Source organism: Lactuca virosa, chromosome 5, assembly GCF_052849685.1.
Source record: "Lactuca virosa cultivar CGN04683 chromosome 5, Lactuca_virosa_CGN04683_v6, whole genome shotgun sequence".
Classification (NCBI taxonomy): domain Eukaryota; kingdom Viridiplantae; phylum Streptophyta; class Magnoliopsida; order Asterales; family Asteraceae; genus Lactuca; species Lactuca virosa.
In genome coordinates, this window is record NC_136430.1 from 463,507,180 (window position 1) to 463,517,778 (window position 10,599).

The following is a 10,599-nucleotide window of genomic DNA, read 5'->3' on the forward strand; positions in this document are numbered from 1 at the left end:
AGGTCAAAACCAACCCATGTTCACCCCTAGTTGAAATGAAAGAATGATGATCAATATGAGGTTTAATATGCCAATTAAGAAAAAATATATAACAGAGACTCATTATCTTCCCCCTTATTTCCACCTATTTCATCATGTGAGAAAAGGGAAGAAGCAAAGCTAGATTAAAGTTGTAGAAGCTTTGAAAGATATACTTCTTCACCATTTCTCTCAAATTCGAGCTATGATTTGGTGTAATAAAGAAACCTAAATTTTAAGGTCAGTTGTTTATTCATATTTTAATGCTAAAAATTGGTTATAGAACATCTAAGTACTACCATTTCACCCTATAAATGGTTTATCTCGCCTGAAATAGTTAATTTAGGATATGAAACCCTAACTAGATGGAAAACTGGTACTCATGCCATAAAGACTTGTTCATTAGTTTGTCTCTTTGATTATGAGATCAAATCCATGATTTTGGGGTTAGATTATGTATATCTATTTTGTTATGGTATTGCTTCTATTGTGATTTCATTAGATCCTACGATATAGGCGTACTTTTCACTTCGCAAGCTGCATTTGTCGCTGGGAGCTTTTATTTTTGGCAGGATTCAGATCGGATCTTGTTAGACCAACCCGATCAACATGTTGAATGTTGACCATGCATTGATTTCGTGGATAAAATGTTAGAAGCTTCTAGTAGACTCCTGAAAACATGTTGCTTGGAGAGAAATGTGGTGCGGTAAGGCTTGGCCTAGTCAAAATTTGTGAGATATGTGGTTGTCTCCGTCACAATCTGTGATATTTTGGTTGTCTCCTAGAGTTTATGCGACTATAAATACAACTCTCTAAGGCCGTATTCCACACCATAAAAATCAAGATCCACTCTCTATGCATTTGTGCTTTCTTTCGAGTTTTCAAGTATTCATTTTGTGTTTATCGGTTCTTCCATATATATCGGAAAAAACGATAATTATATATATATATATATATATATATATATATATATATATATATATATATATATATATATAAAGCACATGGATAGTTTTAACAGTAAATTTTCCCCATTCATACTTTTGACACTTTACTTTTATTTCTTTACATTTTTGTCTTAACCTTTTTCAATTCATACTTTTGCCACTTTTAATTTTTTCCAATTCATACTTTTGTCAATATATTTTTATTTCCTTACACTTTTGCCTTAACCTTTTTTTAATTCATACTTTTACCAGTTTAGTTTTATTTCTTTACACTTTTGCCTTAACATGAACTTTTTCCAATTCACATTTTTTGCCACTTTACTTTTATTTCTTTACACTTTTGCCACAAAACTTTCATTTTTACTTATTTACACTCTTGGCACTAAAGTTTGATGATTCTTTACACTAACACCACTAAACTTTGACAACTGTCACTTTTGTGCCAATTTTTTTTAAAAAACTTTAAATTATTTCCAACGAAATTTTTTAGGAAACTTTAAATTATTTACAACCCATGCGAAGCATGGACTCTTTCCTAGTTTATATTAAATTCTGAGTTTTACATTGAATCTTACAATCATTGAGCAATGTAAAATTATATAAGGACATAATTTATTGCGTGCAATTTCAACAGTCAAGAATTAGTGATCTTGAGGTTGGTTTTAATCTTTTGTCTCGTAATTTTATTCGTTCGGCAACAAGACAATTTTTTTTATATCTTTCTTACGATCATATTTGATCATGAAGAATCAAACTTATTTAAGGACAAAGCTTGATAATTAAATAATAATAATATCTTATAATTAACGAGGATTCGAAATATAACTCTCCAGTATCATTTGCCGGTTTGTTTGCATTTGATTTTACTAACGATCTATATAAGTTTATAATATTAATCAACAAATTGTGTATTTATAAGTCTGAAATATAACAGAATATCGACTAGAGTTTTAACAAATCATTGTGAAGATATGAATAATGCATTGTAATTAAGAAAAAGTATGATAGTTGTGAAGTGTGAACGACCTAAAAGACATGAAATCAACCAAGGAAGATACGAAGGGACCAATCACTAGAACCTGAGTGGGAGTGGAATTGATACCATCAAAAAAGCATTGATTCTCATGATCCAATAAAGTCAGATAATGTTCTTTATAAAAAAGAATTTATACATAAAGGTCTTAGATTAGTAACCATTGTAAGATAATTTTTTATTATAAAAATCAAGAAAAGTGATATGCTAGCCGAGTAATCATATCTAAACCATCTTTTGTATTTGGTAATTTACAAGAAACACTAGTTATTTTTTACGTAAATCGAGTAATCTTATATAATCAATTTAATTATATTAAGGGATAATGAATTTAAAAAGTAACATATTTTTTAATACATAATTGGTCACTAAGTTTTATTTATTTATTTTTTTGGTCACATTTCCTATTGAACTTGTTAAATTGTTCAAAAAACATCCATATGACCTGCTATCAGAGGTTTAGCTAGTTTCCGGAGTATTTGATAGCTCTGGCGAGGCTCCAGTCATCTTCTCTGGCCAACAATATTTTTCCGGCAAGTTGTAATACACACAAGCAAGGTTTCGATTTTCAAATCTAGAACACACATGACACTCACATTTTGATTTTCAGATTAAGAACACATATACATCAGATTTGGGTTTTTGAAATCTATTAGAGCATCAAATATGAGACAGAGAATTGTGATGAAAATCAAAACTCGTTTCATGTTATCTTCATCAGAAATCATGATTAACACAGAAATTGTAATGAACTCAGAAATTGTAATGAACCCAAAACTCGTGTTCATCCATAAAACAAACACACATAAATGGTTTTTGAGTGTGTGTTTGTGTTCTTCATCCTTTTTGGGTTTGTTCTTCAAACACATGCATATGCACAAACACACCCCATATGCAAACATGTACACGAAATCAGACATATAGATGGCTTTTTTTAGCGTACACACATACACAAAAAATCCGAGTACTTCTGCAAATTGAACACTATGACAACTAGAAAATCTCGGGTCAAACCAAGTCTAAAGAGGTCTTGTATGTAAGTGTATATGCAATGTTTAACTTTGATACAATGATGTTTTATAATATACATTTGGAACTCATGTTGCAATAAGCCTTAAGTAATCAAATGCAATCAAACAAGAATCAAATGGTGTTAACACAAGAATTTGTAATTTTGTCACAACCTTGGACACTCGAATTCTAAGGCCACCATATTTGAGCTTCCTATTAACTAGAACCGTAAACACATCCATAGGAATCATTCAAGACCGAAAACACTTCAATGGGCCACCCCTTTGGCCGTAAACACCTTTAATGGACCATAGCTTGGCCGAAAACACCCTAATGGACCATAGTTTGGCCGTAAACTCCATTCTAGAACCATTAGGACCAAAATCCCCAACGGATGGGGTGATTTCGGTCACATAAAGGAGTTCCAGCAAGTTCCTGTACGGTGACAACTTAAAATAATAAGGTATTGACCTCAAAAGTTGATACTTCAGCTTTATATGATTTTATCCAACAAACTACTATGCACAACACTCAAATACCTATCAAATATCCATACTCACTCATTTCATTTAAACCATGTCCAGAAGACAAGTTCTTCACCATTTCTTTCACTATCCTACCTCTCATCATCTCCATTCTTCACAAAAAGTTCTCTCAAGAACAAGCTTAGTCATTTCCAAAAATCTCCATCATTTAGGTGGTCCTTAGATTTTTGGTAAGTAATTTCGACAACTCCTAGTGTTTTTTACACCTTATTATGTAAATTTCATCCTCTTTACACACAAAATTCGTGTGTTAACCTTCTTAGGGTATTATAAGCTTCAAGGAGTTCATCAAGAGCATCCTAGTGTTTAGGCTCGAAGTCTTTTTTACAACTCTTCAAATCATCCACAAAACTAACCCAAGGTGAGCTTCATACCCCCATTTTTCGAGTTTTTCATGCTTTTTTTTTGGGGGGGGGGGGGGGGGGGTGGGGATACAAGTCAAACCATATCTATCTTATGAATATGGGCTAGTTTCATCTTTATCAATTGAATGTGAAATAATATTTGCATAAGATATGGTTACCACGATTTTATCTACACAAAAATTATATATATATATATATATATATATATATATATATATATATATATATATATAGACCCAATATGTTTTTGACTGTTATATATGGTATGGGGTATTTTGGGGGATCTCACTAAGCTTTGTGCTTACAATTATCAGTTTATGTTTCAGGTACTTTCGGCTCGAAAAGTAAGGGTCCATCCTGATCGCACTGCATCCAGCTATGTTTTTCCACATCTCGTGATTTTGGGACTTTGTACTCTGATAATATTCTACTATGATATACTTTCGACTGTTTGATGTGATTATCGTACGAATGGAATGAATTTAAAAATGAAAATTTTATCTGAATTTTTGGGATGTTACAGAGGGTAGCGGTGTCGATGATAGATTTCAAAAGTTGTTAGACGAAGCCCAATTAAAATTATATCTTGTATGTTCGTTTTCGTCCCTTGAGTTTTTAATAAAGCTGATGCATATCATGGTGATCAACAAATGAGTTGGTAGTTCATGCGATCAACTTCTTGAGTTGTTGCAAACTACATTTCCTCAAGGATGGTCAAATTATGAAGCAAAAAAGACACTTAAAAAAATCAGATTGGGTTATAAGGCGATACACGTATGTAAAAGAAAAGGAATGGATAAACTTTGACCCAAGTGTTCGCTTGTACTTACTCATCAAATTACACACAACAATATGTTTTACAACAACCAAGTTACTAGTTGCGTTTACATATGTCAATGTGCAACTGACGCGCAACTACAACTCACACGTCTCCGTTTGAAGAATATAAGATATTATCGTCTCATGATTCACTCGTGATAAAATCCATGAAGTGATTCAAATGAGCGTGGGTTGAATCCAATACTTGAATCTCATTCCAGGAGCACTCATGAACATTGCAGCCACTTTGTCCCAGACAAACTACAAACCCTTCATGACAGTCTTGCCTTAATACCTACTTCCAAAGTATGATCGACTGTGGATAGTTTGAATAACCTAGTTATTCGGGATGTCAAAACATGCAAAGTGAAACACAAGAATAATCGAATCCAATATGGTCTCAGAACTTATAAATATAAATAAAACACCTTTTATTTATCACCATATTGATTACACATTATTCATTGTATAATGTTTCAAATAATCAACTTAATACTTGAATTAAAACAATAGTTGTCCCATGCTCCAAGCATGTACACTATGTTTTCTAAACAATAGTTATGCCATACTCCAAGTATGCACACTATGTTTGTCTATGATCCTCACTTTGTGAAATAGACCAATTGAACTTGATTCCAATGATGCTTATTTTACAATCCCAAATCCTTACCGTAAATGTAATAATACAAGATTCTTTGCTATTTACTGAAATCTGTTAGATTCTAAACTTATATGCATTCATCATCTTGTAATGACTATGCACAAAAGTCACAAAGACTTGGTAACAAACATTACAAAGTATTCCAATGGAGATCAATTCCATGGAAACGAAGTCTCATATTCAAAATACATTCCTTTAAACATCCTTCTTGCATTAAGTTTTCTAATCTTACACAGATTGAATAACTTCCACCTACGGAGACATTTCCATATTCCCATTTTGACTATCACTTCTGAATAAGAGTTGCCTCTTTTCAGAATATATCAATATGGTAATTTCCAAAAATTTACACCATACTTCCAACTGTCCATGAGCAACCAATCTTTGGTAAACCTCAGATTGTCCTCGACAATTGTTTAATCATTTTAGTCATATCCAATTCTAGACCTTTTCCCCTCTTAATGCCCTAGGCATTAGGAAATTTTAGAAAGGATAAATATTATAGCACATGTAATCGATGCTATATCCGAAGCATATGGTACATGATTCATGATGTCTCACATAAAGACATGATCCTAGACCAGTCTTTTGCTACAATATTTTTTATTTGCCATGTTTTCATAATTTGACTATGAAGAGGGATGTCGTAATCATAATTGAATTTGAGAACGCAATATATATAGAATTTCCTTATGTTGAACCATTCCAACATAAAATTCATATATATATATATATATATGTATATATATATATATATATATATATATATAGATATCCTTGACTAAAGAATGATTAAAATCTCAATCTAAGCTGTTTAGAGTTGAAATGAAGTATAATTTCCTCTCCCTTAATTATAGCAAAACAACTTTTCCCAATTGAATTTTTTTTCTATAATTAACACTTATCATAATTGATTATGCTCCCACTAGCATAATAATTACTAGCATAACAATTATGCTCCCACTAGCTTTGACATGTACTCAGAAATCAGCTGGACTTCTAGAAATCAATACTTTTGTTGACTTTCTTTCCAAAGTTCAGATTTCTGATACGAGATGCTTTGATAAAACTTTATCAAAATCATACACCTTTCCTTAGATAGCTCACATGTGTGGCTAAACAATTTTTAGAACTATGAAAAGGGATGTCGTAATCATAGTCTCAATTGTTTAGACCTTTTCCATTTCTCACAAGTCCATGTTAGTGTACCGGTTAACCACACACGCTCCACTAACGATTTTGAGAATGCGAATATCACAATTGCTATCTACTTAAAATCCACTTAGTGAAAGCATTTCCTCACCATCATTGTCATGAATCGGAGAGAAACATTATGACACTTAGATTTTATGATGTATGTGTTCCTATCCATTTGAATTTGTCAAAACCATAATCACAAGACAAGGTTAGTGACAAATTCAAACTCATATGGACTGAACTTGTTCATCTTAATTTCTTGCCAGTTAGCAGCACAAGGCCTACCATTGCTTCCCAGTTGTTATGCAAACAATTGAGAACTTTTAGAACTCAGATGCATAGTCAACTTTAACTGGAATGGGCACAGAAATAAGAGTATGTCAACACGATAGGTTATAAACCTCATGTCGTGAGCTAGTGATAAACTACAGGTTTTATTCTTCATTAGTTCTTGAAACTCTTTCAGGATCTTTTAGACTCCCACTGTCTTCTTGACATATAAGACTCTCTTACTAAGAACCATTCCTTGACAAACAAATATTCAAGAGATAGTGCGAATTCTTATCAAGACAAACACTTCATACAATTGGCCTTAGTTGGTCTTTGTTTTATCCAAAACATCACAGCTTACCGATTTCAAATGTACAAGAGTAGAAAACATTTTACTCTACATTTGACAAGTGTTATAAACCTTCTTTAAGATATGTCACTCAAGTTACAATCTTGGAGTATGACTCTAAGAATTGTTTTGGAACGAAGTATGACTCATCTTCTTGATTTAACCATTTCAACAATTCCTTATTCCTCTTCTTAGCCATAGGAATGCACTAAGATGTCCTTAGAGGATTAATTGTGATATGGTTTCATAATCATTAAGATGATCATAAAACATGATACTAAAGTACTCTCCCATCTTTTCAGATTTGAGAAACTTTTATCTTTCTGCCTAATTTGATTCTTCTAATTCGTTCTGCCATACATTGAAACTTTTCCAATGCTTCAGAATTATACTTAAACTTGTAAGTATAACCATATTTACTAAACTTTAGTAAATCATGACGAATAGTCTTATCGATCTTTATGGTGGACTTGACCAGTGCACAAGAATGTACACTCGATCCCTTAGTCCTTCACTTGACTCACATATACATGTGAAAAAGGAATTAGTCTTAATTTTCCAAAGATGAAAATTCTCATTCATCATACAATACATGTTGCATGATTCCAAGTTTCGGTCCAATTGAAACTTGGGTGATGAGAATCTTTCCTTATTTGGTAAATTTAGACACTACGACAAATGAAGTAATCAAATTCATATTTCCATTATTGCTAGAAACATACAAACATCAATTGTCCATAAATGCCATTGCAAGGAGATATAAAATAAAACAAAATTTTATTTATTTATAAAATGCGGAAAAACTTTTCCTTACAATGCAACTGTAAATGAAAACTATGCTATTACATATTTCCTAGCAATCTGTCATAACCCCTAAGTAGTAGCTCAAAAATCCAATCTTCGAACCATGCGATTGAAATCCATCTTCGCGATCAGATTCATCATACTCTTCTTTTAAGCTTCCTTCCCTTTGCTTGATCCTGCTAAACATCAGAATGTAACCTAGTCACATCATGTATTAAGAATCAATAATTAGAAACTTAAGAGAGTTAGATAGTGTACTTACCTCAAGTAGAGTCAAATTTTTTTATTCTTCCTTCTCTCAGATCATTCAGGTAGCCAGGACAGCTTCGCAACTAATGCCTCTTCTCTTGACAATAAAAACATATAGACTCTTTGGGAATGGTACACGGGACTATCACAGACTTAGCCTTTTTCTTTACCTTTTGGTCAACCGGGTTGACCAAAGCCGATCCCTTTCCATTGGGAAGAGAAAGCTTTTCCGGACTTCCAATGTTACCATTGTCAATGTCCATGGAAGTTTGAGAAGTAGATCTTCCACTCAAATTTACTTTTCCGGTGCGCCAAAACATTTCTGATTCAGCAACAACAAGCAAATAAGTAAGATCAATAAGGGTCATGTCGTGGTCTGTCACATAGTAGTTCTTAATGAACTCACTATAAGACTCAGGAAGTGATTGAAGAACCCAGTCAACATCCAACTTCCTTGAGACTTCGACACCCAACACTCTCAGCCTGTCGATATGTGACTTCATCTTCAAGACGTGAGAACACACATGCCTTCCATCTTCATGTTTCATTGCAAGTAGGGCTTGAGTGACCTTGAATTTTTCAAGTCTTTGAGCTTGTGGGTCAGGGAGAATAATTGGAGGAGGTGGATGAAGAGAAGTATGATTTCCATGATCCAATCGTGGGGCATCATCTTCATTAAGGAAGCTTGTTCCAAGAGATTTGGGAAGATCATAGTTGTCTGATCTACACATCTACAATGGGAGAAATTCAAGTTAGTTGATTTAAGTCCTTAATATAACACCCAATATGAAATATTAAGGCTAGGACCCAACACAATAGTTTATAACTTGGAAGAGGGATGCTGTAATCCAAGCTATAAAATATTTGAAGGTAGGTGAATGACGATTCACCAATTTCCACCATGAAAAATGAAATAGGTATTAGGTTTTAATTGGATTGAAACTCCTAGATCTTTTGAGATTCATTGAAATTTTCAATGGCATGTTTAAATCTCGATTGTGACCTCTCAAGTTTGTGAGTGGGATGCCGAGGATCACAAACAAGGTGTGAATAACCATGCAAATTAACTTGGTACCCTTAATTTTATCACCTAATCGATGTGTCGGTTACCCACACGCGATCCACCGATCTATGATAAACATTAAGTCACCCTTTGCCACTCTTACTAGTCCATGTTAGTGTGTCGGTTACCCACACACGCTCCACTAACGACTTGGTAAGGTACAAAATGTAATTTCATGGGTTAGCACCAATTTCACATTTTCCTAAAGTAACTAAGATTGGGAATTTATAAAAGGTTTAGTTACTTTATATTTATCATTATACTTTTAATGAGAATTCTAGTCCTTGTCCTACCCGTTCGGCTAACGACCCTCCACCAGTCAAGGAAGCGGTGGGTGAGAGTGGACACCCATTAAGCTGCCATTTTATAGGCAACAACCTTATACCCCCTTATAGACGGGCTTCGTGAATGAGGCCTACTAACGGTAAGACTGACTTTCTCTTATACATATATATATATATATATATATATATATATATATATATATATATATATATATATATATATATATGTATATATATATATATATATATATATATTAACTTATAATACTATAAAGTATAAGGGTTGAATTTTAACTTTTAAAAGTCTAGAGTTTGGAATTAAAGTGTGTGTGAGACTTTACAAATTCCAAAACTTGAGGGCAAGTTTTGAAACTATTTAAAAACTTTTGGATTTTCATAACTTATGAGTTTAATTAAGGTTTTAAAAACTTTAATGAAGAGACTCTTGAACATCCATAACTTAAGGACAAGTTATGGTGTCCATAAAACTATTTATGAGAAAGACTATTCAATTATGTAACCTATGACTCTTTAATGGATCTTTAAAAGAAAAGACTTTTGGTAATCCACAACTTGAGGACAAATTATGGACTCCATTAAAAACATTTAGATCAAGAATTACATCATCAAACAATTTGCAAATAATTCCTATGATCTACTAAAACTCATAAGTATGAACATTCATATCAACAATTTCTAGAATCATATAAACATATATAAAACTTTGAAAATTTGATAATAACCATTGAAAATGGATTAGCATAATCATTAACACATCAAAAACAGGTTTTATAAGTCCAAAACAGCTTAGGGTAATGATTCTAGTCCATTTCCAGCAGCAAAACTTGAAAATCTGCACACAGGGCCTCCTACTCGCCGAGTGTATGAACCTACTCGACGAGTAGGATGATTTTAGTCTTGGACTCGGTGAGTCCCCCAGTGGACTCGGCGAGTCCACGGTCCAGAAAGCCAGAAAATTGATTT

At 33.0% G+C, this 10,599-nt stretch overlaps 1 long non-coding RNA gene across 1 annotated transcript; it reads left to right on the forward strand.

Moving 5' to 3' along the window:
* The first annotated feature begins 3,601 nt into the window (after positions 1-3,601).
* On the forward strand, positions 3,602-4,387 carry LOC145114879 (uncharacterized). Its single transcript, XR_013711305.1, has 3 exons — positions 3,602-3,724; positions 3,818-3,915; positions 4,246-4,387. It is a non-coding gene; the product is annotated as an uncharacterized LOC145114879 (long non-coding RNA).
* The last annotated feature ends 6,212 nt before the right edge of the window (positions 4,388-10,599 follow it).